Genomic DNA, 26,150 nt, shown 5'->3' with positions numbered 1-26,150 from the left:
GAAGTGGGGACACCTGGGGGGCTTGGTCAGTTAAGCATCTGCCTTGATTCCAGGGTCCTGGGGTTGAGTCTCCAATGGGGAAAATCCAAGCTCAGCAGGGAGCCTGCTTCTCTCTCTCCTCCCCTTGTTCTCTCTCTCACTCTCTCTCTCTCTGTTGCTATCTCTCTCTCAAATAAATAAATAAAATCTTTTTTAAAAAAGTAATGTGAAGTGAACTCTAGTTAATGAGATGCATGCTTCAGCTCTCTTTGAAATGCATCAAACAATAACACGGACTGATGGATGGAGAGATAAATAGAAATGTGATAAAGCAAATGTACCAAAGAATTCATCACAGAATCTAGGGAGTTTACCATATAATCCTTTCAACTTTTCTATATGCACAAATTTTTTTTTATAATTACAAATATCAGGGAAAACGTGACTTGAAAAGCTTGAAGTACCACATAAATAAGAGCTAGGAAGCAGAAGGGATTACTTTGAGCAGAAGGGAAAAATCATTCTGCACACCTGTTGCATGCCAGGCACTTAAAGAATATTCTCTCTCATTTAATCTTCGAATCGCCCTTATTCTAGCTGAAAAAAGTGATCTTGCAGTGGTTAGGTGACTTGTCCAAGACCACACACAACAGTGTTGAGTGCAAACTCAGCCTCGGACAGCCTTGCTCCAGAGCCAAGCTCCCCACCACTCAGCCCTCCAGAGACGGAAAGGACCTTCTCTTCCCCATCTGGGCTGCCTTTGTGGGAGGTCCTGGGCCAGTGACCTGCATTGCTGAGCCTCAGTTTCCCCTGCTGTCCGATGAGTTTGAATCCAAAGGTCCTTAAGATGTCTTCCAGTTCTAACACTCTAATTTTACTAATTCAGCCAAACCCTTCCCCAGGCTTCAATTTTCCAAAGAGCAAAGTGACAGGGAAAGCCCAGAGGAGGGACAAACAGCCTCATGAAAGATTTGGGGGCATCTGGGGCCAGCAATGGTCAAACCTTCAGAGGTATTTTTCCCTCCCCACTCCACCCCTCTGGCTTTGGTGACAGTGAGATCCTTGAGGATTCAAGGAAGAGGGGTACCTTCCCAGGACCCTGTGGAGACAGAAGCATCATTGTGCCCACCCCCTGCCTTCAGAACAAGATGACTTCACCCCTTCCTAGGTGGAGGGTTCCCAGGGTTCCAGATGCCAGCATCTCAGAACCTACCAGCCTTGAAGGTGGCCTCAGTCTATGAGGGTGAGGGTGCTGGCAGAGACAAGAGACGGGAGAGACGTGCCCCACTGAATGTGCCTCTGACCTGCCCAGCTAGGTTCCCTGGCCAGCCCTCACTGCCCCAACTCTGGGGCAAAGGTGAATCCTGATGCCTCGTCCTGCTAACCCCCATGCCCCTGCAGACCAAGGGTGGCCCAGGGGCTTGGAACAGCCCTGGTCAGGTGAGAGAAGAGAGTCCATGTCAGCAATCGGGGCTCCTCTAGAGGTGGATGGGGAGTCTGCCATAAAAGAGGGGACCCCCTCCCCGTCTTGGACCACAGAGCAGCTCCCCATCCCCAAGTGCAGGACTGCACATCTGGTTCCAGTGCCGTCCTCCCCATCGCCTCCTTCCAACCCACACCCACGGTCAACCTGATCAACACCAAACTGTCCCGGGCTCCCCACTGCCTACCAGATAGAGTCCCAGCTCTGCAGAAGGACCCCTGTGACACAGCCCCACCTCTGAGTCTTTTCAAGGCACAATTCCCTCTTTTCTCTCAGGCCTCAATTCAAAAGCCACATCCTCCCTGGGTCCTTCTGCACCTGCACCATTTGGCGGGTACTGTCCCTTCCTCTGAACACCTAAGGCTCTTGCTCATACATTAACGCCAGGACGCTCACTTGTTGCGTGCTCTTCTAGATCTCCCAGTGAGCTGAGCAAAGATTTATTCATCATTCCCTTCCCCCACCCTAGCGTGCTCAATGCCCAGCACAGGAGGGCACACAGATTCTCAATGAATGCAGAATGAATAACTGAATAGTGGAGAGATGGATGGATGGATGATTGGTTACAAATGGAATAAAAGAGCACTTTTAAATGCTTGATTCAGCACAACACTGTACCAAGACGATTGTTGGCAGACTTTTATCTTCAAAGCTGTATAAAAAACTGAGCATCACAGAAACTGACCATGCTAAGACATGAGGATCATGTACATGATGTCCCAGGCACATCCCATCCACCCCAGGTCTGCAACAGATTGGGCGGGGGGGGGGGGGGCCTCTGAGAGATGTCAGCCTCAGCTGCTTGCAAGGAGCCACTGGAGGTGACACCTTCCATCCTCCGCCCCAACACGACCCCTCTCTCCCAGCCCTCCTGCTCCAGGACCAATTCAGAAGTCTCTAGAAACCACACAGACAGGAAGTCAAGGAGCTAGAGGATTTCAAAGGAAAAGAGTAGCCTTCCCCTTTATTTCCAAGAGCTGTCCCATAGCTGATCATCCCCCGTGAACCCCCTCCCCCCAGGCTTTCCCCAGTGTTAGTCCCAGCATCTCACACGCCTGCACGCATGCACGTGCACATTCACACACAGAGTGAGAGCTGCTTTCTACAGAAGTCTGCTTAGCCCCTTCTCCCTCCCCTCCTTGCAGCCCTCCTCCCCTGAGCCAAAGCAGGCGAGGGATTCCCAGGGTTTCCCATCTCCCCTCCCCCCTCCCCTGCCCACCTCCTAAGCCAGCCCATGCCCCTTTCCCTCCTCCCACCCGCCCTCCCTCCCATCCCCAAGTGCAGGACTGCACATCTGGTTCCAGTTGTGGTTGGTCCGTTCAGGGGTAGGCCTAGGGGTTTCTCATAAAACTGAATAATACCAGTGTTGGAGCCTGTGGAGCTGGGGGAAGGGAGGGCAGGAGGCCGAAGGGGCGGGCAGGAGGGAGAGAAGTGGGCAGCCAGGAGGCAGGGAAAGACACAGAGCCCAGAAAGGAGCAGGGCAGCGCCTGGCATCTAGCGAGGATTCAATGGATGCTTGTTGAGGGAAGATAGAAGCCGGAGAAAGAGAGGTCAGGAAAGCCAGAAGGAGAGAGAGCAGGACAAAGAGGGGGTCAGAAGCAGAGACCCAGAAGGAAGAAAGAGACGAAGCTGGGGGTGGTGGGACAGAACCACTGAGCCACAGAGCAGCCATTGAGAAGAAGAGGGAAAGTGCATTGTGCCTGTCAGGGCCAGGTGCTGAGTTAGGCACTTCCAATGGAGCAGGAGGGGATGTGGCAGAAAGGAGGACAAAGGGACACACAGAGACAGAGAAGAAAGGGCAAAGATAAAGTCAAGGGAAAGATGGCCTGAGAATGTTGAATCCAGATTCCCCCGGCCTCTGCCCCCAGAGCTGCTCCCTTGTTTTCCCTCATTCCACTTGCATCAAGATTTGAGTGCCTACCCTGCACCAAAACTTTCCCGTGTGTTTTTCCATTAAAACCCGTGAAATGGCTGTAATTCTTATCCCGGCCTTAGAGACGGGCACAGAGCAGTTAAGCAATTTACCTAAAACCACAGGGCAGCTGATGAAACGGAATCTGAACCCAGGTCTTGCAACTCAAGGCTGTCTCGCTGCCTGAAACAACTGGGAATTCCGGGTCCCCGGTGCTCCCTTTGGAGGTCATCGTGTCACGTAACCCCCACTCTTGCAGGGCCAGATGCCCCCGGGGTCCTTCCCGCACTGAGCGGGGCTAAGAGTAGACCACCACCATCCAGCAGGCAGGGACTGGCCTCCCAATCTTCTAGGAGGTGCTGGAGCTACCCCCCTCTAGCGCCCTTGGCCCCCACTCTCTTCCTCCCTCTCCACCACAGGGAAGGCAGGGCCACATGCCCAGGTCCCCAAGGGCAGAGGCCCATAGCACAGCTGGCCGGGAGCCAGGCCCTGGGGGACACCCTAGGCACTTGGTCAGTCTGTGCCTTGGGTTCCACCCTCCCCCTTCTGACCACCCCCCGCCACTGCAGCTAGAGATGAGTCAGGCTTTCTCCCAGGATCCTCCATCTCAGGGCTACCTCCTAGGAACCAGCCACCCCCTCAGCTCGCCCTCCTTCTCCCCCAGAGCTGGCTCCAGAAGCCACGTGCCACCCTGCTGCCCCACAGAGCCCCTCTCCCTTCCTTCCTGATGCTGGGTTCCACGGCCCAGGTCACAGGTCTCTTCCTTTTCTATTTGTCATCCTCAACACTCAGGCCAGACTGAGGCAACAGCAAGGGGCACCCCCTCCTCACCATTGTCCACCCCATTTGCATCTCATTTGCATGCATTCCCAGCATCTCTCAGAGTGCAGAACTGGGCAGAGCCTCAGCCCTGCGCCAGCCACACTCTCCCCCAGGGAGGGAGACATGCTCAGCCTTCCACGTTCTGGTTTCCTATGTTCTGGTTTCCTACTCTCGGGTTTGCGCCCGTGGTCTGAGGGCAAAGGATCAAAAGGGCAGGAGAAGCACGAGAAAAACAGCCTACCAACAACTTGTGCCTAAGACACATGCTTGCAGCCCCTCCCTCCTGAGCCTGCCTCAGTTTCCAAGCCAGGAAAGGCACTTGGATCCAGACCCAAGGCTCAGACTGGGAGTCAGGGCCTTGGGTTCCAGCCCTGTCCAGCCACCAATGCCCTGGTGACCAGAGGACACTCTTGGTCTCTCTTGGCTTCCATCCCCTCATCTGACAACCTCTAAGGTCTCTGGGAAGATTCCCGGAACACGTTTTTAGGCAGACGCTAGTCCTTGGCAGAAAGTGCCTGCTGTGCCAGTTCATTGCCAGTTCATTGCACACAAATCCCTGTCTCCCCTGAGAACCCCGATTTTAAAGCTGTAAGAGCTCTGGGCTGTAACTGCCCCTAAACCAGCGATGATCACCGGCTTCAACCTGGATATTTTCAGAGAACCCACAGCCCTCCCTCACACAGCACACCCACCACCCTAACCCCATTATTACAAGGTCCAGAGCCTGGACAGGACAGTCGGGGATCCCCCACACCTTAGGTTATCTGGATTTCAGGAAGGTGTTGGCAGGAGCCATGATGAAATGCTTGGAGACAAGATAGAGAGCCGAGTGGATTCCTAGCCAGCAAGCCAAGGGGTGTTGATTAATAGATCAATGTCAACTTCCTGACTTGCCAAAGGGCTCTGTCCTCTGCCCTGGCTTGTCCAACATACTTATCAGTAACTTAGATGAAGACTTAGAACAGAGGCTTACCAAGTACACAAAGGTAAAAAAGCAAAAGGAAGAGCTAAGGCGCTGAACTGAACCAAAATGCAAAACTGACTTGATAAACAGGCCAGAATTAGTAAGGGAATATGTCTCTTGGGGTCAAGTCCTAAACTAAGGTTCAAAAGATATAAAATAAAAACCCTGAATTAATAATAGTTCGTGCAATAACAAAAAAATAAAAATAGTTCATGCAAGGAAAGGTCTAAGATTTAGTGAAAACAGAAATTCAGTTCAGCTCTCAGTAGGATACGGCTGCCACCAAAAGTCATGTGCTCTTTGGGTTGCATTAACAGAGGTACAGAATGTAGACCAAAGGAGATGAGAATTCCACTCTACTCCATGCCTCTCGGACACCATCAGAAGTGTCGAGTTCGGGGCACCTGGGTGGCTCAGTCATTAAGCGTCTGCCTTCAGCTCAGGTCATGGTCTCAGGGTCCTGGGATGGAGCCCCACCCACATCGGGCTCCCTGCTCAGCGGGAAGCCTGCTTCTCCCTCCCCCACTCCCCCTGCTTGTGTTCCCTCTCTCGCTGTGTCTCTCTCTTTCAAATAAATTTTAAAAAAAAGAAGTGTCGAGTTCTCTCCTATACTCTATAAACCAAAGAGCATCCAGAAGAAGACAGCAGTAGACACTCAATAAGTATTTGTGGAATCAAAGTACAAGAAAAGTTAAAGAAATTGGGCCCAACTTTTACTTCAGATGATTAAAAAAAAAAAAAAGGACACAACATACATCATCAAGTATTTGAAAAAACCGTCTTAGGGAAAGTGAGCCAGGGCAATATCTACTGCCCATATACACCTCCTTTGTCTCTCTGCCCCTTCATCTGTGAATTCCTTGAAGCCCGGGACCATTTCCCATTCATCTCTGAACGTCTAAAAGGCAGAATCGGTCAGGGGCTGAGCAGTGCGAAGGACAAAACAGCATCCTGACAAGGCCAGGCCTATGGGCACAGATCAGTCGGGAGCTTGCTGGCCCCAGCACGAGAGCGGACCTTTCGCCAAGCCGGCTGCTGAGCCAGAGGGGGCGAGGAGCCAGTCTGGTGGCTGAACGTTTGGCTCGCACATGCTGGCCAACTGGCCTCCCACCCCCCAAGACTCACCCCTGCTGCCCTGTGGGGACTGGCCCCAGATGCGCACACTTGCCCGAAGTGTGGAGCCGCCCTGTGGCCCAGGTCCTGCCATCGCTGGATTGGTCCTGTCTCTCATCACCTGCATGGCCTATCGCCTCATCCTCTGTGCATCGACTTCCTTTCCCTAGCCCCCTAACCGACCCTCCTCTCATCATCCCTTCTCCTTAAAGTCGAACCCCATGCCTCCAGTGTTCTTCTCATGACTACTTCTTGCTCTGTGCTCCGTGGCTTTGGGCTGTTAAAAATTGCAGCCCTCACCCTACTCCCGCATCCTCCCCATTTTTTCTTATTTATGTAGCACTTCCAGGGCTGGACAGAGCTGGAGACTTCCCCCTGAGGACTTAGCTTCCACCGCTATAGATAATAATCTCTCCGCTTCACCTTGAAATGCAGTGCCGTCCCTGGGGGGCTGGGGATGATGAGAGCCAGGGAAACCCGGCCCTATCCTACTGAGGCCCAGGGGAGGAGGGGAAAGAGTCTAGGCTTTGGTGTTGCAAAGACCATCTCTGAAGCCTGGCCACCCACCCCTCACCGGCTGTGTGACCTCAGGCAAGTTATTAACCACTCTGAGACATGAGCACAGAGTCTGAGCCAGAGCGGCCCTCCCTATACTCAAGCTTCCCCCACCCCCTCCTCCATCCGAGAAGCCATCACCATCCCCACTCCAGAGTCACAATTCATCTCTCCTTCCCGTGTGTCTCTTAAGCCCTATTTAATAAACACATTTATTGAGTGTTTTCCATGTGCCAGGCACTATTCCTGGATATTAACTTTAATCGTCCTAACAACCCTATGGGTAACGACCATTATTAACCCCATTTTACAGATAAGGAAACGGACACTCAGAGACCTCAGCTATGATTGCCACTACTCTCCTCACTCAAGCAGCATCTGCAGGGACCTCAGGGCCCATCGACATCCTGTGCCTGACAGATGCTCGCTCGCAGCCTCTGAGCTTGCACACCAGGCCCTCGGAATTCACCCCGTGCCCTGCTGAGGTCGGAAGATTCCGCTGAGTGGCAGCCTGTTTCCTGTGCCTCCTGGTTCTGCTGCAGAGAACAGTCCCTTCGAAGCTTTATTCAGAAATTTCCCTCTCTCTCTCTCTCTCTCTCTCTCTCTCTCTCTCTCTCTCACACACACACACACACACACACACACCGGCTCACAATCTCCCCCAAGTCCTCGCTTCACAGGATGGACATTCCCAGCTCTGCCGCAGTTTCTGGCTCTTTCCACCTCCCAGGTGCTCGCTTGTTTCCCTGCCTCCGATCAGCCCCGCGGGCCTCCAGCCATGCCTCCGTTCACCCATTCCTTCCGAAAACGTTCCTGAGGGCCTGCAGTGGGGCGAGCGAAGGGCCGGCCCTGCAGTGGGGCGAGCGAAGGGCAGGCCCTGCGGGTGGATCCCGAGCGAAGCCAGATGGAGCACCTGCCCTCAGGAGCACCTGGTCTGGAGGAGGAGACACCACACAAGCAGGAGCCTCAACACTTGCCCCGAAACGTGCTGAGTGGTGCAAGGGGAACGAGCAGAAAGCCAGAGGGAGGGATGGCGCAGATCCTAACAGCTATGGTGCACTTGGCATATGCACAGGCCCGTTATAAACCCCGCGCCTGCCTTATTAGCTCGTTCCCTCCTCACCACGGGCCTGGGAGACGTCCTTCTAACCCAACTTCCAACAGGGGAGGGAGCTCAGTCACTTGCCCAAGGCCAGTAAGACAACACAGCGGCGGCGACAGGCCTGAGGCCCAGCTGTGGTCGCAAGCACCCAGCCATCTTATCTCCAAGAGGCTCGGGGCGGGTTCCTTAGGACTCAGTTCCCAAACCACCCGCCCCTCACACACATGCCAGCAGCAGCCTGGCCGTGCAGAAGGTCGCAGGCCCACCCTGGCGGTGACCCCGATCCCATCCTGTGCTTTTCATCCATCCACCCTAGTGCAGCACTGGCTTCACCAAGATGGTAGTCACGCCAACACCAGACCCCCGGCTTGTTCTCCACTCGCTGTCACCTTCAGACATCTGACCTTTACCCCGGTTGGCTTCAAGATGGCTGGGAAAAGATGCGAATGAAGCCAGCCCCTCCCATCAGGCTTGCTTGAGACATGGTTCCTGGTGTCACCGATGGGACCAGGGATGGGGCGAGAGGGGCGCCAAACTCTGGGAGACAATCACCCCAGGCTCCCCCCAGGGCCACCCAAGTGAGGCTCACAGATGTTGACAAGAATTTAGAGTTGACTAATCCAGTCCTCTCATTGTAGTTAGATGGAAACTGAAGCCCCGAAAGGACAAGTAGGGAGTCCCAATGTCACTACAGGGAGGAACTCAATGGAATCAACCCTAAAACCCTGTGTCCGCTCCCACCCCAGTGTTCAGGCCCTGCATCCCGCTAGCCCCCAGGAGAGCCGGTCCTGGCCTTACCCATGTGGGGATGGAAGCAGGACCGTATCCATTTAACCATGAGGGAGGAATGAGGGACTCGGGCCCCTACGGTGGTGAGGGGCCCACAGGGCCAGATAAAAGGATTCTTGGGCTCCAGGTGCAGGCCAGTCCTGCTCCCCACCAAGGGCCAGAATGGAGGCTGGGGCAGGAAGGGTAAGCAGGGCAAGGGACATCAGCTGGAACCCCTCCCTCTGGGTGCTCCTCCCCAGGGACCCCACAGGTGACTGTTTTCCTAGGAACATTGTGTTCAAGCTGTGAGTCTTGGCTCAAGCACCGCACCCTGGCAGATCTCCAGCTGCCTGTTTAATAATGTACAGCCGATCGGCCATTAACAGTAGGTTTCAAAAAAAAAAAAAAAAGTTTGATGGTTGTTTTTGTTGTTGGTTTTTTCTTTTCCTTCCAGATAGTTGGTGATGGTTATGAGGAACAAGTCTCCTCTGGCAGGTGTCCAGGGCAATCACTGCCTGCCCAGGCTGAGGGATCCTGGCAGATCCCACCTGCCTCTGCCCACCCCACCCACAGTGCCCAGGCGCTAAAATGCCCGCTCCTGCCTCCACAGCCCTGGCGACACCCTGGGCCCGCTTCCCGGAGGCGGGCAGCTGTCCTGGCATCTGGGAGGTCCAGAGAGGCCTAGCAGGGCCGAGGGAGAGGATGTGGGATGTGCTGGCAGGGGCAGAGGAAGGGCAGGTGGGGGCTCAGCTCTAAATGGGCCCAGCGCTTCCTAGGAATTCCACCCCGTCTGGCCACAGTCAGGAGCGGAAGGTGGAGCTGGGGTAGCCCAACCAGGTGTGAGGACCTAAGTCCAGAGCCAGATGGCCAGCTCTCCCGAGCAGGGCTGGGCGAAGGGGTGAAGATTCTGGGCCCTGCCCTCCTTGGGGCCGACTCATCTCCACCTGCGAGTCGGGATTTGCCGCAGGATCAAGGGAGCTAGAAAACAGAAGACTCACAGGAGGGCAGTTAAGACAGAGAGTGGAAACTTTGATTCTGTAAGAACAGATCCAGTAGTGAGCAGATTGGTCCTGGGCGATGTGCAGCAGTGGGCCCAGGTGAGGAAGCCTGTCAGATTCTCCTTGCCTCTCCAGCCTGGTACCCCAGAAACGGGAGCAAGGAAGTGCACGGGGTGAGAAGAGCTGCCAGGAGCCAGGGGCTGGGTCCTCACAGCTCCAAACAGCTCCTTGATGACCCCAGGGCCAGTCTGTGCCCTCTCTGGGCCTCCATCTTACTGCTGTGCCAGGTTGAATAGGGGGCTACAGGGGGGTCCCCCATCCTGCCTGGGTGTCCCAACCACAGAGGGACTGCCAAGGTCAGATGCGGGGCACACAGAGGAGTCCATAATCATGATGCTGATGGGGATACATTATCATTTATCAAGCTCTCAGGATGTTCTAGGCACTGTATTTTTTTCTCTCTCGTTAATTTTGCTGGGCAGGTGCTATTATTCCCACCACCAAACAGATGAGGACACTGAGGCTTGGGGCAGTTGAGGAGTCACTTGCTCAAGTGATGGTGTGAGTGACAGAAGCAGGACGTGGACCCAGGCCAGCTGACCTCAGGGTTCGCGCTGCCTTGGAGCTTCCAGTCAAGGGGAGTGGTGGCCCAGCCCCCAAGCACCAAGGGCCCCAGCAGCCCCTCCTCTCGGCTCTGCACATCTGACCACTGCCTCCCAGCCTGTCTTGCCCTGGTGGGGTCAGCAACCTCCCCTCTGTCCTTTCCCTCCCTCCCGCTCCCTAGGCCCCCTTGGGGCTTCCTGCCCACCCCCAGGGCAGTGGCACACACAGCCACAGCCACACAGTCCTGTACACTCACACTCACACACACACACACACACGTGCATGTATGCACAGAGACCCATGCACTACACGCAAGCACATGTGCTTAAACTCATGCACACACACACACGAAAATATGTGTACAGAATACACATGCACCCTCTTTGCACACACATTCCCACACCTAACGGCCCCCAAAGATCCACACTGGCACCCACACAGGTACATGCCCCCATGCACACACATACACACGGATCCATGCACACACACACACACACACAAGCACACACGTGAGCCCCAGCCCTGGGAGGCTTGGCGTCGGCACCCGCAGACTGTCTGGGCAGGCCGAACCGGACAGATGTCTGCCATGCCACCCGGGTGGTTATTCCAAAGGCGAGAAGGCCGTCGGCTAAGAATACTGCAGCGCATTCCTGGCCTGAGATAAGCGGCCCCAAGCATCCTCGGCACGTTCTGGCCTCGCTGTCTCACCCCTGTGGATTCCACCCACCCGCAGCGCCATCCTGGAAGGGCCCCAGCAGCCGGCACCACCAGCAAACACACCTTGGCCGGGGGCTGGCCACTCTCCCCTCTCCAGGGACCCCAGGCCCACGGGGGGGGGCCTCAGTCTCCCCCACAGAGACACGCACGCAGGGAAGGAGGGGACGTGTGTGTCCATCCTGAGATGCGGGCTAACCTACAGGAGCGGTGTGCCTTCCAGCCCCAAGCTGGGCAAAAACACACACCCCACACACACCCCACTAAGTACACACCACTCAGCACCTCATCACACCCCTGCTCACCACCACTCCACGGCATCATCGTACCCTGCAGGGGAAGGGACTGAGGTCCACAGAGACCCCACTGCTAGAAAGGAAGAGACCCCAAATTTGAACCCAGGTCTTCTGGCTCCTAAGCCAGGGCTCTAACCAGGACCTCAAACAATTCCCCCGCCTGGCTGATTCTTAAATCACATCTTTTCAGGGCCACTAGGTAGATCAAGGACATCCCCGGGATCACCTTCCTCAGGGAAAAGACTTGTGCTCATTACAGGCTCAGGAGGGGGCTCTCAGTCACACACACATACAAGGGCAATACCTCTACAAAAGTGTCAGATGTTAGGGGACATTCTGGGGCATCTGCAGCCGCCTTGAGACATGAGGGGTGTCCCTGGGGCAGGAGACTACGAGCTCTCAAAGCCCCAAGTCCCCGAGGGTTTGGGAGGAAACGGAGCCGTGAAGACAGAGAAAGGGGCTCCCCCATCCATGGAGTCAAGAGGGAGAGGCCTTTGGATTTTAGTGCTGGAGGATCAGGACGAAGGGCTGGGCCTTGGGGAACAAGGCAGGATCCTGAGGATGACAGGAACATAGAGTCCTCAGGGGCCAGAAGGGACACAGAGAGAACAGACGGGAAAGAGAAAGAACAAAGCTAAGGAACCCGAGGTCCCTAAAGGAAAGAGGTAACAGGGAAAGATAAGAGATGTGGTTGCCACTCTGGAAAACAGTATGGAGGTTCCTCAAAAAGTTGAAAATAGAGCTACCATACGATCCAGCAATTGCACTACTGGGTATTTACCCCAAAGATACAAATGTAGGGATCCGAAGGGGTACATGCACCCCGATGTTTATAGCAGCAATGTCCACAATAGCCAAACTGTGGAAAGAGCCAAGATGTCCATCGACAGATGAATGGATAAAGAAGAAGTGGTATATAGATACAATGGAATATTATGCAGCCATCAAAAGGAATGAGATCTTGCCATTTGCAATGACGTGGATGGAACTGGAGGGTGTTATGCTGAGCAAAATAAGTCAATCAGAGAAAGACATGTATCATATGACCTCACTGATATAAGGAATTCTAAATCTCAGGAAACAAACTGAGGGTTGCTGGAGTGGGGGGTAGGGTGGGAGGGAAGGGGTGGCTGGATGATAGACACTGGGGAGGGTATGTGCTATGTGAGTGCTGTGAATTGTGCAAGACTGTTGAATCACAGATCTGTACCTCTGAAACAAATAATGCAATATATGTTAAGAAAAAAAAAAGAAGAAGAAGATAGCAGGAGGGGAAGAATGAAGGGGGGGAAATCAGAGGGGGAGACGAACCATGAGAGATGACGGACTCTGAGAAACAAACTGAGGGTTCTAGAGGGGAGGGGGGTGGGAGGATGGGTTAGCCTGGTGATGGGTATTAAAGAGGGCACATTCTGCATGGAGCACGGGGTGTTATGCACAAACAGTGAATCATGGAACACTACATCAAAAACTAATGATGTAATGGATGGTGATTAACATAACAATAAAAAAATTTTAAAAATTTAAAAAAAAAAAAGATGTGGTTGCAACAGAGGCCAGGAGCTAGAAAGTTCTGGTGTACCTTGGTGATCCTGGGCAGCCCACACTTCTGTTTTTTCTCACCTTGTAGCCCAACCCTGTTCTGGGGCAGCAGTTCTAAAGTCTGTGTGCATGTGCACACACACGCACGCACACACACACACACCCCTAAATCTCAAGTGTCCCTCTCGGCAACTCAGTCAATGAGGTCAAGAGCTGTTCTGGACATTTTTCATATGAGAACAGTGGGGCCCAGAGAGGGGCTGTGGCTTCCCGAAGGCGCCAGGTTTCCTTTCTGCTGGAAAAAAAAAAAAAAAAAAGCCAAGAAGAGGACCCAAGTATCCCTAGCTCCTCAATTCCCCAGGAAGCAGCCCTACCAAGCAGTAGAGCTGAGGCCAGAGGCCTCAGAAGCAAAGGGAGAACGGAAGGAAGCAGGCCCCGGGAACTCGGGGGCGTGACTTTCCCAGCCCCAAGGAGATGGGATCTGGGAGGATCAGAGCGGCATCCCGAGCTTGACACCAGCCGACCAGGCTCCAAGAGGGCAGGACCTTGGCTGGCCATGAAGGCAGAGGGCACAGAGGTGCAGGAGGTGGGGTCACAGTATGGAGTGAGGCTGAAAGAGGGGGTGTGTTCCCATGAAGACTTGGCCACCCCCAGCCACTGGCTTGGTAAGACAGCTGTGCTTCCCAGAGCCGTGTGACCCCACAGCCAGAACCGCCTGCTGGCCACCCCCACCCCCCCCAACTCTGAGCAAGCCAGGCAGCCTTACATGGACATCTCAGGGACACAATATTTACCAGATGAGGCATCAAGGGACACAGACGTGTGAGCTCCCCCCCTTCCCCCAACTTCACCCTGGGGTGCCGCTCACTCTCCACCGCCCCTCCTTCCAGAGCCCCCTCTTTCCTGGAGACAGGGCAGTGGACCAGCAGGCCAAGGCCGGAAAGGAGAAGCTGAGAGGCGAGGAATACTGGACTCCGGATTTCACATCCAGCCAGAGACCCCAGCTGGAAGCCTATAGAGAAACCTGGAAGGGAGAGGCCAGGGATAGAAACTAAGGAATGAGGACCCATGGGAAAAGTGATCACATATCGTCAGCTGATTGGTGAAGGGACAGAAGCAAGAATATATGTAGATACATGATTATTCCAGAAACGGACAAGAGCAGAGTTTGCACATTCATTTGCCTGATGCAAACAAACCAACTGAAACAAGACATTTTTGAGATAATCAGGGAAAACTGAACATACACTAGGTATTAGCTGCTCCTAGGAAATTGTTATTAATTGTGTTGACTGTAATGATGGTATTATGGTAATGTTAAAATTAAAAGTCCTTATCTGTTAATGATACATAGTAAAGTATTTACAGTGGAATGATATAATGTCTGGGATTTGCTTTAAAAACACTCCAGCAAAAAAAAAAAAAAAAAAAAGGGAGTGAAAGGAGCAGATGAAACAAAAAAGTTGATGGTTGTCGAGCATGGGTACAAAGGAGTTCATCGTGCTATTCTTGCTACTTCTGTATATGTTTTAAATCTCCCACAATAAAGAACTCACACACACACACACACACACACATACACGCACGCAAGCACACAGTGGGAGGAAGGGGGGTTCATCTGATCCACGTTCCCTAAAGTGTGGTATTAAGATGATTTTAGTTAGAAACATGGCTCAATAATTTTCTTTTAATATTTCTGCATATTAAAAATACAAAACCAGGGCGCCTGGGTGGCTCAGTTGGTTAAGCGACTGCCTTCGGCTCAGGTCATGATCCTGGAGTCCCGGGATCGAGTCCCGCATCGGGCTCCCTGCTAGGCAGGGAGTCTGCTTCTCTCTCCCACTCCCCGTTTGTGTTCCTTCTCTCGCTGTGTCTTTCTCTGTCAAATAAATAAATAAAATCTTTAAAAATATATATATATAAAAAACTGTAGAGTAAGCCTATACATTCTTTTTTTTTAAGATTTTATTTATTTGAGAGAGAGAATGAATAGGAGAGGGAGAAAGAATCTGAAGCAGGCTCCCCACTGAGCACAGCCCGACATGGGGCTCGATCCCACAACCGCAAGATCATGACCTGAGCAGAAACCAAGAATCAGACGCTTAACCGACTGAGCCACCCAGGCACCCCAGAGTAAGCCTATACATTCTATTACTTAAACGAGTAAAAGGTTATAAAAGCCAAGTCTTTTTTTTTAATGCAGTGATAGTTAGGCCGGTGAGACCTGAAACCGTAAAATGGCAAAGGAGAATGCGCCCGAGCACAGCTGGGGAACCACCAAGCCCACCCAAACTCCCCACTGCCTGGAAAGCCACACAGGCTCCCACGGTGGAGCCACCCATCCTCCCTCATCAGCATCCCGGAGAGGCAGGTGTGCATCCACGCCTGAGACAGCACCACAGAGGCTGGACGGGGCTGTGCCTGTGAGCAGCTGGGATGCAGAGACCACAGTGGGTAACAGTCAGCTCACCCGGCTCTGTACTTGCACAGTCTCCCATCCCCGATCCCCACAGAGCCCTCAGAGGTAGACAACATCATACCCATTTTACAGATGGGGAAACTGTGACTCAGAGAGAAGAGAGGACTTTCTCAAGGCCCCAGGGCCAGTGGGTGGCAGAGTCAGGATTTGAACCCCCATCTCTCTGATACCCAGGCTTGCAAGTTGAACCAAGAAGGCAGCCAGGTAACTGGACCAGCAGGAGCCTGTGGCCCAGCAAAGAGCTAAAGCGCTGAAAGAGATGGGCAGGAAGACAAGAACGACATGAGCTGTGGGAGGGAGAGGAAGGAGAGGCGGGCCGGTAGGCCCAGGGCTGCACAGTCGGCTTGGGTGCCAGCACAGTTGTTACCCAGAAGTGGCAGAAAGGGAAGGGACTGCAGCAAGTTGAATGAAGGTCAGACAGCCGGGGGAACTGGAAGGTAGAAACGGAAGGCTGGGAGCCTTGGTCAACATTTCAAAACGGACTTCTGAGCTTTGGGCTGGAATTAAACCAACTCAGCATGGGAACATACGTTATTCGGTGCCTCCTGGAAGTTTCTAGTTGGTAGCCAAAATGTGTTTGATTAACAAAAACAAGGAAATGCATGTAATTTCTCCAAATGTGAGGTTCATGGGGGAAATATTAGTAAAAGAATCCTTTCATTGTGCACCAGAATCTGGATTAGACCCGAGGACAAAGGGGTTAAGGTAATGCCCTAGAAAGGCTATCTGCCTGCCCAAGGTTCTAATTTGACAAGGCTAGGAAATAGGGGAAGGAACGCTTGAGGGACACAAAGCTTCTACAAAGCTCTGAGCCCCCAGGAGATCCCCCATCCGTCTTTCTTGGCAGTGGGGATGCCCCTGGGAGGCCCAGGCTCCTAAGCAAGTCTCACTCCCATTCTTGCATCTGCTCTCAGGGCTGGGGCCCGGGGCCTGGGTTGGACAGGCTGATGGAGCCTAAAGCTGGTTGTGGGGAAGGGGTTCCGAGTTATCAGCAACATAGGGGTTCTGGCTCCATTCATTAGCTGCGTGAGGCTGGGCAAGCAGCTTGACCTCTCTCCTGTTTCCCCGGCCTTCCCACCTTCCCCTGCCTGTCCATCTACAACTGGAATAATAACAACCGTAATGACTTCCTCATGGGGCTGTTTCGAGAATTCATTGACATGATCCATGTAACGTGCTTAGCATGGAACCTGGTGCCTAACTGCTTCATCAGTGATAACCATGGCCATTATTAGCCTTAACTATCCTGTCTGAGATCCACAGTTGGGCCCTTTGGCGCTCAGGGCCCTGATGAGCCTGGACCCGAGGGAGCCGACGGTGGGCAATAGCCCACAGGACAAAGGAGGCCGAGACGGGGAGAGCAGCCCAACCTCATCCTCTCCAGGAACGCGGCTGGTGGCTGGGAGGGTGGGGGGCGAGGGGAGATGCCTCGCCGCTGAGGTCAGGCCCTATTTGAAGGTGGCAGAGTGTTTATCATCCTCACGTGTGAGAGGAGGGGGGTGGGGAGCGGAGAGGGGGAGGAGAAGCAGCAGCTGCTGGGAGGAGGGGGAGGACTCCCGAGCGGGAGGGAGACCACCCCCACCCCGGCCCCTCCACTAACTCACTGTGTGAGCGGGGGGCAGGAGGAGTGCCAACTGCACACAAAGGTGCCCCCCCCACTCGCTGCCTCAGCCAGGAACAGGACATCCACCCCACTGTGGGCCCCGTTTTCAAAGCTCCTCACAACCCCCCAGCAAGCTAGATCTCACTATCCTCGGACGGACGAGTTAACCGAGGCTGGGGCTGGTCAAGCTCGCCGCCCAAGGATGCTCACTGATACCAGTCCCCATCTCCTGGATCTCCTCACTGCCCCAGAGGCCACTCACAGGGGTGGCTGCAGGGGTGGTGGGACAAAGGATGTGGTCTTAAGGAGGCGGAGTCGGCCTGCGCTGGTTTGCCCCAGGTCGGGGCAATGCAGGCTGAGACACATCATCCTGCCCCTACAGACACACGCACCGCCAGGTCAGGGCAGCTCGGCCCTCCCCTGGCCAAATACAACCACTTTTATTCTTGACATTCCAATCAAGGGGCCCCAGCGGCTCCTTCGGTTCCCTGGTGCCCCTTTTCTGGCTCCCCACCACCAGAAGACAGCCCCTCGGAATGAACCCAACTCGTTCATGTAGGAAGCATGAAAGCCACTAGCTTCTCATTTGTCAAGGCAGGTAGAGGGATGGAGAATTTCAAGCTGTCTCCTCCCGGGCTGTCCTCCACCAAGACCAGGAAAATTATCTGGCTACCTCAGTGACTGTGGTCGTACCCACTCCTCTACTGAAGTTAGAACCACCCCAGGCCTCGGTTTCCCCTTATGGAAAGAGGGAGGGTAAGTGACCCACAGGGAGGTAGGAGGAGTGCCAAGGCCCTAACAGCATGGGGCGGGCTTTGGAGATATAACTAGAGCTTTCCATCTTGCTGGTTTCTCCCTAGTTTCCAGACCTGCCCCCATTCTGGGAACGCCAGACCTCCCCTGCTCCCCCCTCTCTGCTGCCTACAAAATGTCAGGGAGCTCAGCCCTGTTAGAGAGCCTTGCTCGGCAGCTATCTCCTCCTTGCCAGTGCAAATCCCCGAAGGTCTCCCTGAATCGCCAGTCATTCCCCACCCACACCCCAGGATATTTCACACACACACGTGCACACACATACACACTCGCAGCCACAATTCCTGCCTGGGCTCTGTAGTTAACCCACTGTGATGACTCTGATTACTGCCTCCCATAGCGATCAGATCAGACAGCGGAACTGTGGCTGCCAACGCCACCTCAGCCTCTCCCAGAAGGGAAGGTGCCCCGCGTGTCCCCAGAAGACTGGCCGCACGTCCCAGAAGGCAGCTGAAGCCAAGCCCTGTGGAGGGTGTGTTCCCACTCAGGCTTCTGAGCAGGCACTAAAAATCCTTCCTCTGATTCCCCCCAGCCACCTGAGAACAATAATGATCCTTGCATTTTACAGAGGAAAGGAGTGATCTGCCCAAATCTCACAGAGGGCAAGAGTCAAAGATCAAATCTGCAAACGAACGAGGCCCAGACCAGAAGCACATACTTCCATCCCAAATCAGCCTGATGGGACCCCTGTATTCTCCATCCCTCTACCTACCTTGACAAATGAGAAGCTAAGTGGCGTTCATGCTTCCTACAGAATGGGTGGGTATGACAGTGTCATACTCCTTCTGTGTCAACTCGTCTCAGCCACAGTGCCCAGTGATTTAACCAAACACGATCTGGGTGTTGTCTGAGGACGGTTAGTATCTCTAATCACTGGACCTTAAGTAAAGGAGATCGCTCTCCATCATGTGGACAGGCCTCCCATTAATTGAAGCTGCAAAGAGCAAAAACTAAGGCTTCCTGGAGAAAAAGAAATTCTGCCTCCAGACGGCAACACCAGCTTCTATCTGATTTGCTAGACTGCCGGCCTGTCCTAGAGATTTCAGACCTGCCAGTCTCCACAGCTGTGTGTGCCAATGTCTTAAAATAAAATCTCTTGGGGCGCCTGGGTGGTTCAGTCACTAGGCGTCTGCCTTTGGCTCGGGTCATGATCCCAGGGTCCAGGGATCGAGCCCGCCCATCGGACTCCCTGCTCCGCGGGAAGCCTGCTTCTCCCTCTCCCACTCCCCCGCTTGTGTTCCCTCTCTCGCTGTGTCTCTCTTTGTCAAATAAACAAACAAACAAATAAATAAAATCTCTTAATATACATACGGGCATACCTCAGAGACGTTGCAGGTTCGATTCTAGACCACCATAATGAAGCCGATTGTCCCAGTAAAGCTAGTCAAATGACTTTTTTGGTTTCCCAGGGCATATCAAAGATGAAAGTTACATTTACACTAGACTATAATCTAGTAACTGTGCGAAAGCATTATGTCTAAAAATTTACATAATTTAAAAATACCTGATTTGCGGGGCACCTGGGTGGCTCGGTGGGTTGAGCGTTTGCCTTCCACTCAGGTCGTGATCTTGGAGTCCTGGGATCGAGCCCCGCATCGGGCTCCCTGCTCAGTGGAGAGCCTGCTTTTCCCTCTGCCCCTCACCCCACTCATGTTTTCTCTCTCTCTCTCTCTCAAATAAAATCTAAAAAAAAGGTGCGCCTGGGTGGCTCAGTTGGTTAAGCGACTGCCTTCGGCTCAGGTCATGATCCCGGAGTCCCGGGATCGAGTCCCACATTGGGCTCCCTGCTCAGCGAGGAGCCTGCTTCTCCCTCTGACCCTCCCCCACTCATGTACTCTCTCTCTCTCTCTCATTCTCGCTCTCTCAAAATAAATAAATAAATCTTTAAAAAAAAAATACCTGATTTGCTAAAAAATGCTAATTGTCACCTGAGCTTTTAGCGAGTCACCTTTCAGCCGGTGGAGGGTCTCCGTGTTGATGGCTGCTGACTGATCAGGGAGGTGGTTGCTGAAGGCTGGCATGGCCATGGCAATTTCTCGAAATAAGACAATAAAGTTTGCCACAGCAATGGACTCTTCCTTTCATGAACCGATTCTCTGTAGCCTGTGACGCCGTTTGGGAGCATTTACCAATAGGACGACTTCTTTCATCATTGGGGTCAGTCATCTTAAACCTGCTTCTGCTTTGTCAACTAAGTTTATGCAGTATTCTAAATCCTTTGTGGCCTTTTCAACAATCCCCACAGCATCTTCACCAGGAATAGACGCCGTCTCAAGAAACCACTTGGTTTGCTCATCCACGAGAGCAACTCCTGACCCATTCAAGTTTGATCATGAGCTTGCAGCCATTCAGGCGCATCTTCAGGCTCCGCTGCTAATTCTAGTTCTCTTGCTGTTTCCACCACGTCTGCAGCTACTTTCTCCACTGCAGTCTTAAGCCTTCAATTTGCGGGGGGAGGGGGAGATAGAAAAGGCAATATCGGCAAAGCGCAATGAAGCAAAGTGAGCTAAAAAGAGGTAAGCCTTGTATACCTCCTACTGGTTGCTTCTGTGGAGAACTCTGACTGATACAGTGAGCAAATAAGATGTCAAAAAACGTGAGTCCTACCAACTTAAACAAACTCACAATGGCCATGGCAGGGTCAATTCAATCAAATAATAATATAACAAAAATAATGATGATAGCACTGGATTACAGCCTTTAAAAACAAGTGAATATCCAGGTTCCATACTGACATAAATAAATAACTGAATAAAAAATAAGGGATAAGAGACAGTGGAATGAATAGAGATAGTAGAATGTGAAAGAACAGTCTAACTCCATTTATCCATGTAGAAGGAATGATGGAAACACAAAACCAAATAAAGTCAAGCTAAGAGACATTCTACAAAACACCTGACACATACTCTTCAGAAGTGCCAAAGTCATGAGAGACAAAGAAAGACTGCTGAACTGTCCCAGCTGGGTGGAGGCAAAGCAGGCACACGGCTAAATGCAATGTGGGATCCTGACGTGGATCTGGGATCCAGAAAAGGGGAGATACTGGAAAAACCCAGCAAACTCTACTAAGATCTGTGAATTAGTAACAACATCCGATCAGTGTGAATTTCCTGGTTTTGATCATCATGCAATAGATCTGTAGCTGTCAACATTTGGGGAAGTTGAATGAAGGGTATATGGGAACTCTACTATTTTGGCAAACTTTCCGTAAGTCTAAAATCATTTCAAAAAGAAAATTTTTTTAAGTGGGTTCTAAAGAAGACACAGATTAAGGGTCGGAATGAGAGTCAGAGGGCAGTTAAAGAATTAGGTCTTTGGGAGGGAAGAGGGATTCAACGTGGGAAGGCCCCAGATGCCTCAGGGAATCAGAGGAGGGATGCTCAGATGAGAGAAGGAGGAATGCAGGCTGCTCTGGGTGCACAGCACACAGATCTGGCCTCTGGATAAGGTGACACAAATAGAGCACATGGGCCTCCCAGCTCTGGGACCCTCCCCTGGAGACAGCCAGACTTGGCTAACGACCACAATGCCACCACCACCATCATCGCAGGTCACTGCGCACCAGGAGCTGAAAGCTCCATATCGACTAATGTCATCCTCACTCCAACCCTGCAGGAAGGTCTTTATGACCTCAGTTTATAGATGAGGAAACTGAGAATCCGAACTCCTCAGTAAATGATCCCAGGTCACTCCACTATAAACAGGGGAAGCAGGGAACAAATCCAGCTCTGACTCCCAAGCTCCCAAACCCTAAAACAAAACAGACCTTGACTACCGTCCCAGTCCGACTTCCCTCCACACAGCACAAGATGGCTGCTGAGAGCTTACCATCTCACAAAAGAGCCCCGTCCAGGGGAGACCATTCTCATTGTCTTCCCTGGAGGTTAAAGCTGGCTTGGTAATACAGAATTCCCTCCACCCAACCCAATGACAGCCTCTGTCTGGGACCCCAGTCACAAGGCAATGACAATGACACAAAATGCTGGGATTCACGACTGCTCCAAGCACTGTCTATGCATTATTCACTCGGTAACTCTCACAATTATCTGACAAGGCAGGGACAGATCAGAAGCCCAAGTCACAATGAGGCTGTTGAAGTAGAGAAGTCAGAAATGGGCCAGTTCTCACTATATCATCCGCAGGTCAGACTCTCTCCTCGAGGCTCTCCCTAAATCTGGGTCTATTCCCAGGTCCCGGTTCCACCACCTTCCTGGCTGTGTGAGCATGCAGCTCAACCATCCCAGCCTGTCTCCTCCTCTGTGCCCTAGGGGATTACATTAATGCCTACCTTTTCATGTTGTTGTGAGTATTAGATGAAATGGATCCCATCCATGCAAGGATAGAAGATCTTTGTAAGCCAGGCACTCATGGTGGAATTCAAGCCAGTGTGATTTTTATGGTGCAGGAGAGGGCACTGGAGTTTTTCTGCTGTTCCTCCAATCACATGTGACCCATGAGTGACCTTCCTCCCCAGCTTCCTTAAACAGAACCCAGTTTGAACCCAGACACCTCTGGACACCCTCGCTTGGGTGCCCGGGCCCAGCAGGTGGAAACAGGCCAGGGGGTTAATCTGTGACTCACTCGGTGCTTTCTTGTGCCTCAGGACATACATACCCTCTCTTCCTAATGGCCCCCCGCTAACATCCCACCCTGCTTGCCAGCTATGGGGTACAAATGACCAAGTCACTCATCAGCCAGAGGCCAGAACCTTAGAGAAGAGGAGGCGGGGCCTCATAGGTCCTGGGCAGGGCGAAGCAGGGCACTGGACAGGGGGCCAGCAGGTGACCACAGGCAGAGGAAGCAGTGTGGGGGAGGGTAAGGGAGTATGGGCCATTGTCATTCTGGTGGAGCTGGCCAGACCTGTCAGCTGGTGGATTTCTGGGGCACTTAGCTGCTTGTTATCCTTGGGTCTCATAATAACAGAATAAATAGGAGTTATCATCTACTGAGAAAGAGCCTATCACATGCCAGGATCTTACCTACATTTTCTCTAATCCTCACACCAACCTTGCAAGGTTGACTGATATCAATGTCACCAGTTTTATATTGATGAGGAAACCAGATTTCGGAGGTTGAGTGACTTGTCTGATATAACACAGCTCACATAAATGGCAGAGTCAGAACCACCTGAGCCCAAGGCCAGAGGAGCTCCAGCTCCATCGGGCCCCCTCTCAGGACACTCAGGCTCTGGAAACTGTTCTAGGTCAGTGGCTTGGGAGGCTCAGAAGGCTAAGACAGTCTTGGCCACTAGGGAGAGCCACGCAGGAAAGAATGCTGGGTTACAGGAAGGCGGCTCAGGACCCCAGGAGGGAGGGGCTCACCATGCCCCAGGAGTGGGGAGCCCACCTCTCCCTCACCCTCTCTTGCTTAGCCAACTCCTTCAGAGACTACAGACCCCCAAGCTAAAAGCTGGAAGCACTGGGGGAGGCTGGTATGGGCCAGGGGTCCAGGAGTCACCCTGTTCCCTCCCACACCACTGACAAGCCTCCTCATCTGCGCCGGGCCTTCTGCCCTCTACCCCACACCACGGACCCCAGGCCTCACCAGATCCCTCACACTCTCAGTGGGAAACCTCTGGCCTCTGTTCCCTCCCACATATTTTACCACATGTCCTGTCTCAACAGGACCCCAGGGTTTCCCTCTCCTTTCCCCCTCTCTGGCTGCAAGTCTCCATCTCCCATTCACCCCCTCTCCCTGCTCTGGGCTCCCACCCTCCCCCTTTCAAACTCCTCTGTTCTCTCAGACACAGCAATCCCCTGTGTGATGTTTACACAGCCCCAGAGTCAGAAATACTGAAAACTATGAGACCTTTTGGGAGCCACATTCCAGGAAAATGAGAAGCCAGTCTCAGCCCAGTGTCACTTTGTCCCCCCACAACCCCTCCCCGCTTTGCCCTCTCCCTGCTGGGGTGTGTATGTGTGTGCATGCGCGTACTCACTGCTTATGACACACCCCCCAAGCTGACTTATTAACTCCTGAAGGTCCTACACTCTATTACCTCAGAGAGAACTTTAGGAAGATGGAGTAGGGGCGGGCAGGGCATATAAAAATGTACAACTTCTTGCAAATTTTTATAAAGCCTCGAGGAAATGGCTTCCCACCCAAGACCTACCTTATCCTTGACCCGCACCCCGGGGGTGGGGGAAGCAGAAGCCAGGAGAACACAGAGCCCAGAGCAACTGTGGCTTCCTGGGGAACCAAAACCCAGGAAAGTTGTGGAGGAGTATCCAGGGCAAACACGGGTTATTCAGGTGCTGTCGGGGAATCCCAGCATCAGAATCTTTGGGGACATTAGATAATACGGCATATCCCTGGACCCGAGCCCAGGCTCACTAAATCAAAGCTGCGTAGCTCAGTCAGCTAAGCATCCGATTGTTGGTTTCAGCTCAGGTCATGATCTCAAGGTCATGAAATTGAGCCCCAAGTTGGCTCCACACTCAGTACAGAGTCTGCTAGCGATTCCCTCTCCCTCTCCCTCCCTCCTTCTCTCCCTCTCTCTCTCATAAATAAATAAATAAAATCTTTTTTTAAAAAATACACAAACTTCCAAAACTGACTCAAGAGGAAACAGAAAACCTGAATAGACCTCTAACAAATAAAGAGATTGAACTCACAATCAAAAAACTGCCCACAAAAAAAAAGCCCAGACAAACTGCTTCACATGTGAATTCTACCAAACATTCAAGAAGAATCAATATCAATTCGTCCCAAACTCTTCCAAAATTGGAAGAGGAGCAAGCACTTTCCAACTCATTCTATGAGGCCAATACTACCTTGATGCCAAAACCAGACAGACATTATAAGAGAAAGAAAACTAAAGACCAGTATCTCTTATGAACTGAGATGCAAAAACCAACTACATACTAAAAAATAAAGCCAGCCACAAATAATAATAATTATACACCATGACCAAATGGGATTTGCCCCAGGAATACAGGACTGTTTTCACACCTGAAAATCAACTAGTGTAATCACGTTCCATAATTAAAGTCCATAATACATCCATATCAAAGGAATAGAAAAACAAAACCACTTGATCCTCAATAGATGCAGAAAAGGATTTTGAGAAAATCCAGCAGTATCTCCTGATTTAAAAAAAACACTCATCAAACTAGAAATAGAAGGAAATGCCCCTGACAAAGGGCATCACAAAAAAAAAAAACCCACAGCTATCATCATGCTTAATGGTGAAAGACTGCATGCTTTCCCCTAAAGTCAAGAACAAGATTAGGATTTCTGCTCTTGCTACTTCTAATCAACATCGAAACTGGAGGTTCTAGCCAGGACAACTGGGGGGATGAAGGGGATAAGAAATGAAAAACATCCAGGTTGGAAAGGAAGAAGTGAAACTATCTCTATTCACAGATTACATGATCTCACATATAGAAAATCCTAAATAATCCAATTAAAAACTATTAGAACTAATGAGTTCATCAAGTTGCAGGATAAATCTCCAATGTTCAAAAATCAGTTGTATTTGTATACACTGGCAATGAACAACGTGAAAATGAAATTAAGAAATCAATTCCATTTAAAGAAATTCCATTTCTTCCATTGAAAAGAATAAAATACTTAGGAATAAATTTTATAAGACATACTCTGAAAACTACAAAACCATGTTGAAAGAAATTTAAAAAGATCTAAATTAACGGACTTTCCATGCTCATGGCTCAGAAGATTCAATATCGTTAAGAAAGTAATATTCCCCAAATTGATCGATAAATTCAATGCAGTCCCTATTAGAATCACAGCAGGTTGCTTTGCAGAAATTGATAGGCTGATCCTAAAACTCGGGGACCCAGAATAGCCAAAGTAATCTTGAAAAAGAAGACTCACACTTCCCAATTTTAATACTTACTACAAAGCAACAGTAGAATGGTGTGGTACTAGCCTAAGGATAGCCATATGTATCAATGAAATAGAATTAAATCCAGAAATAAACTCACACACCTATAGTCAATTGATTTTTGACAGGGTTGCCAAGATCAGTGGGGAAAGAACAGTCTTTTCAACAAATGGTTTTGGGACAATTGGTTAGCCACATACAAAGGAATGCAGTTGGGCCCTGACCTCCTACCCTATATAAAAATTAACTCAGGGTGTCTGGGTGGCTCAGTGGGTTAAGCATCTACCTTTGGCTTGTGACATGATCTCAGAGTCCTGGGATCAAGCCCCAAGTCTGGCTCCCTGCTCAGCGGGGAGTCTGCTTCTCCCTCTCCCTCTCCACTGCCCTCCACCCCACCCCATCCCCCGCTTGTGCACTCACACTCTCTCTCTCTAATAAATAAATAAAATCTTTTAAAAAAATAATTCAAAATGGATGAAAGACCGAGCTGAAAAAGCCAATACTATTAAATTTTTAGAAGAAAACATAGGGTCAAATCTTTATGACCTTGGATTTGGCAAT

At 51.6% G+C, this 26,150-nt stretch overlaps 1 protein-coding gene across 6 annotated transcripts in view; it reads right to left on the bottom strand.

Moving 5' to 3' along the window:
• The window catches only part of TNS1 (tensin 1), a 194,019-nt gene that overhangs the window by 135,802 nt on the left and 32,067 nt on the right, over positions 1-26,150 (bottom strand). The gene's annotated exons all lie outside the window — the stretch shown is intronic.

Source organism: Mirounga leonina, unplaced genomic scaffold, assembly GCF_011800145.1.
Source record: "Mirounga leonina isolate KUSES-001 unplaced genomic scaffold, KU_Mleo_1.0 Mir_151, whole genome shotgun sequence".
NCBI lineage: Eukaryota > Metazoa > Chordata > Mammalia > Carnivora > Phocidae > Mirounga > Mirounga leonina.
Note: the sequence above shows the minus strand (reverse complement) of the source record. Positions and strands in the feature narration are given on the sequence as shown.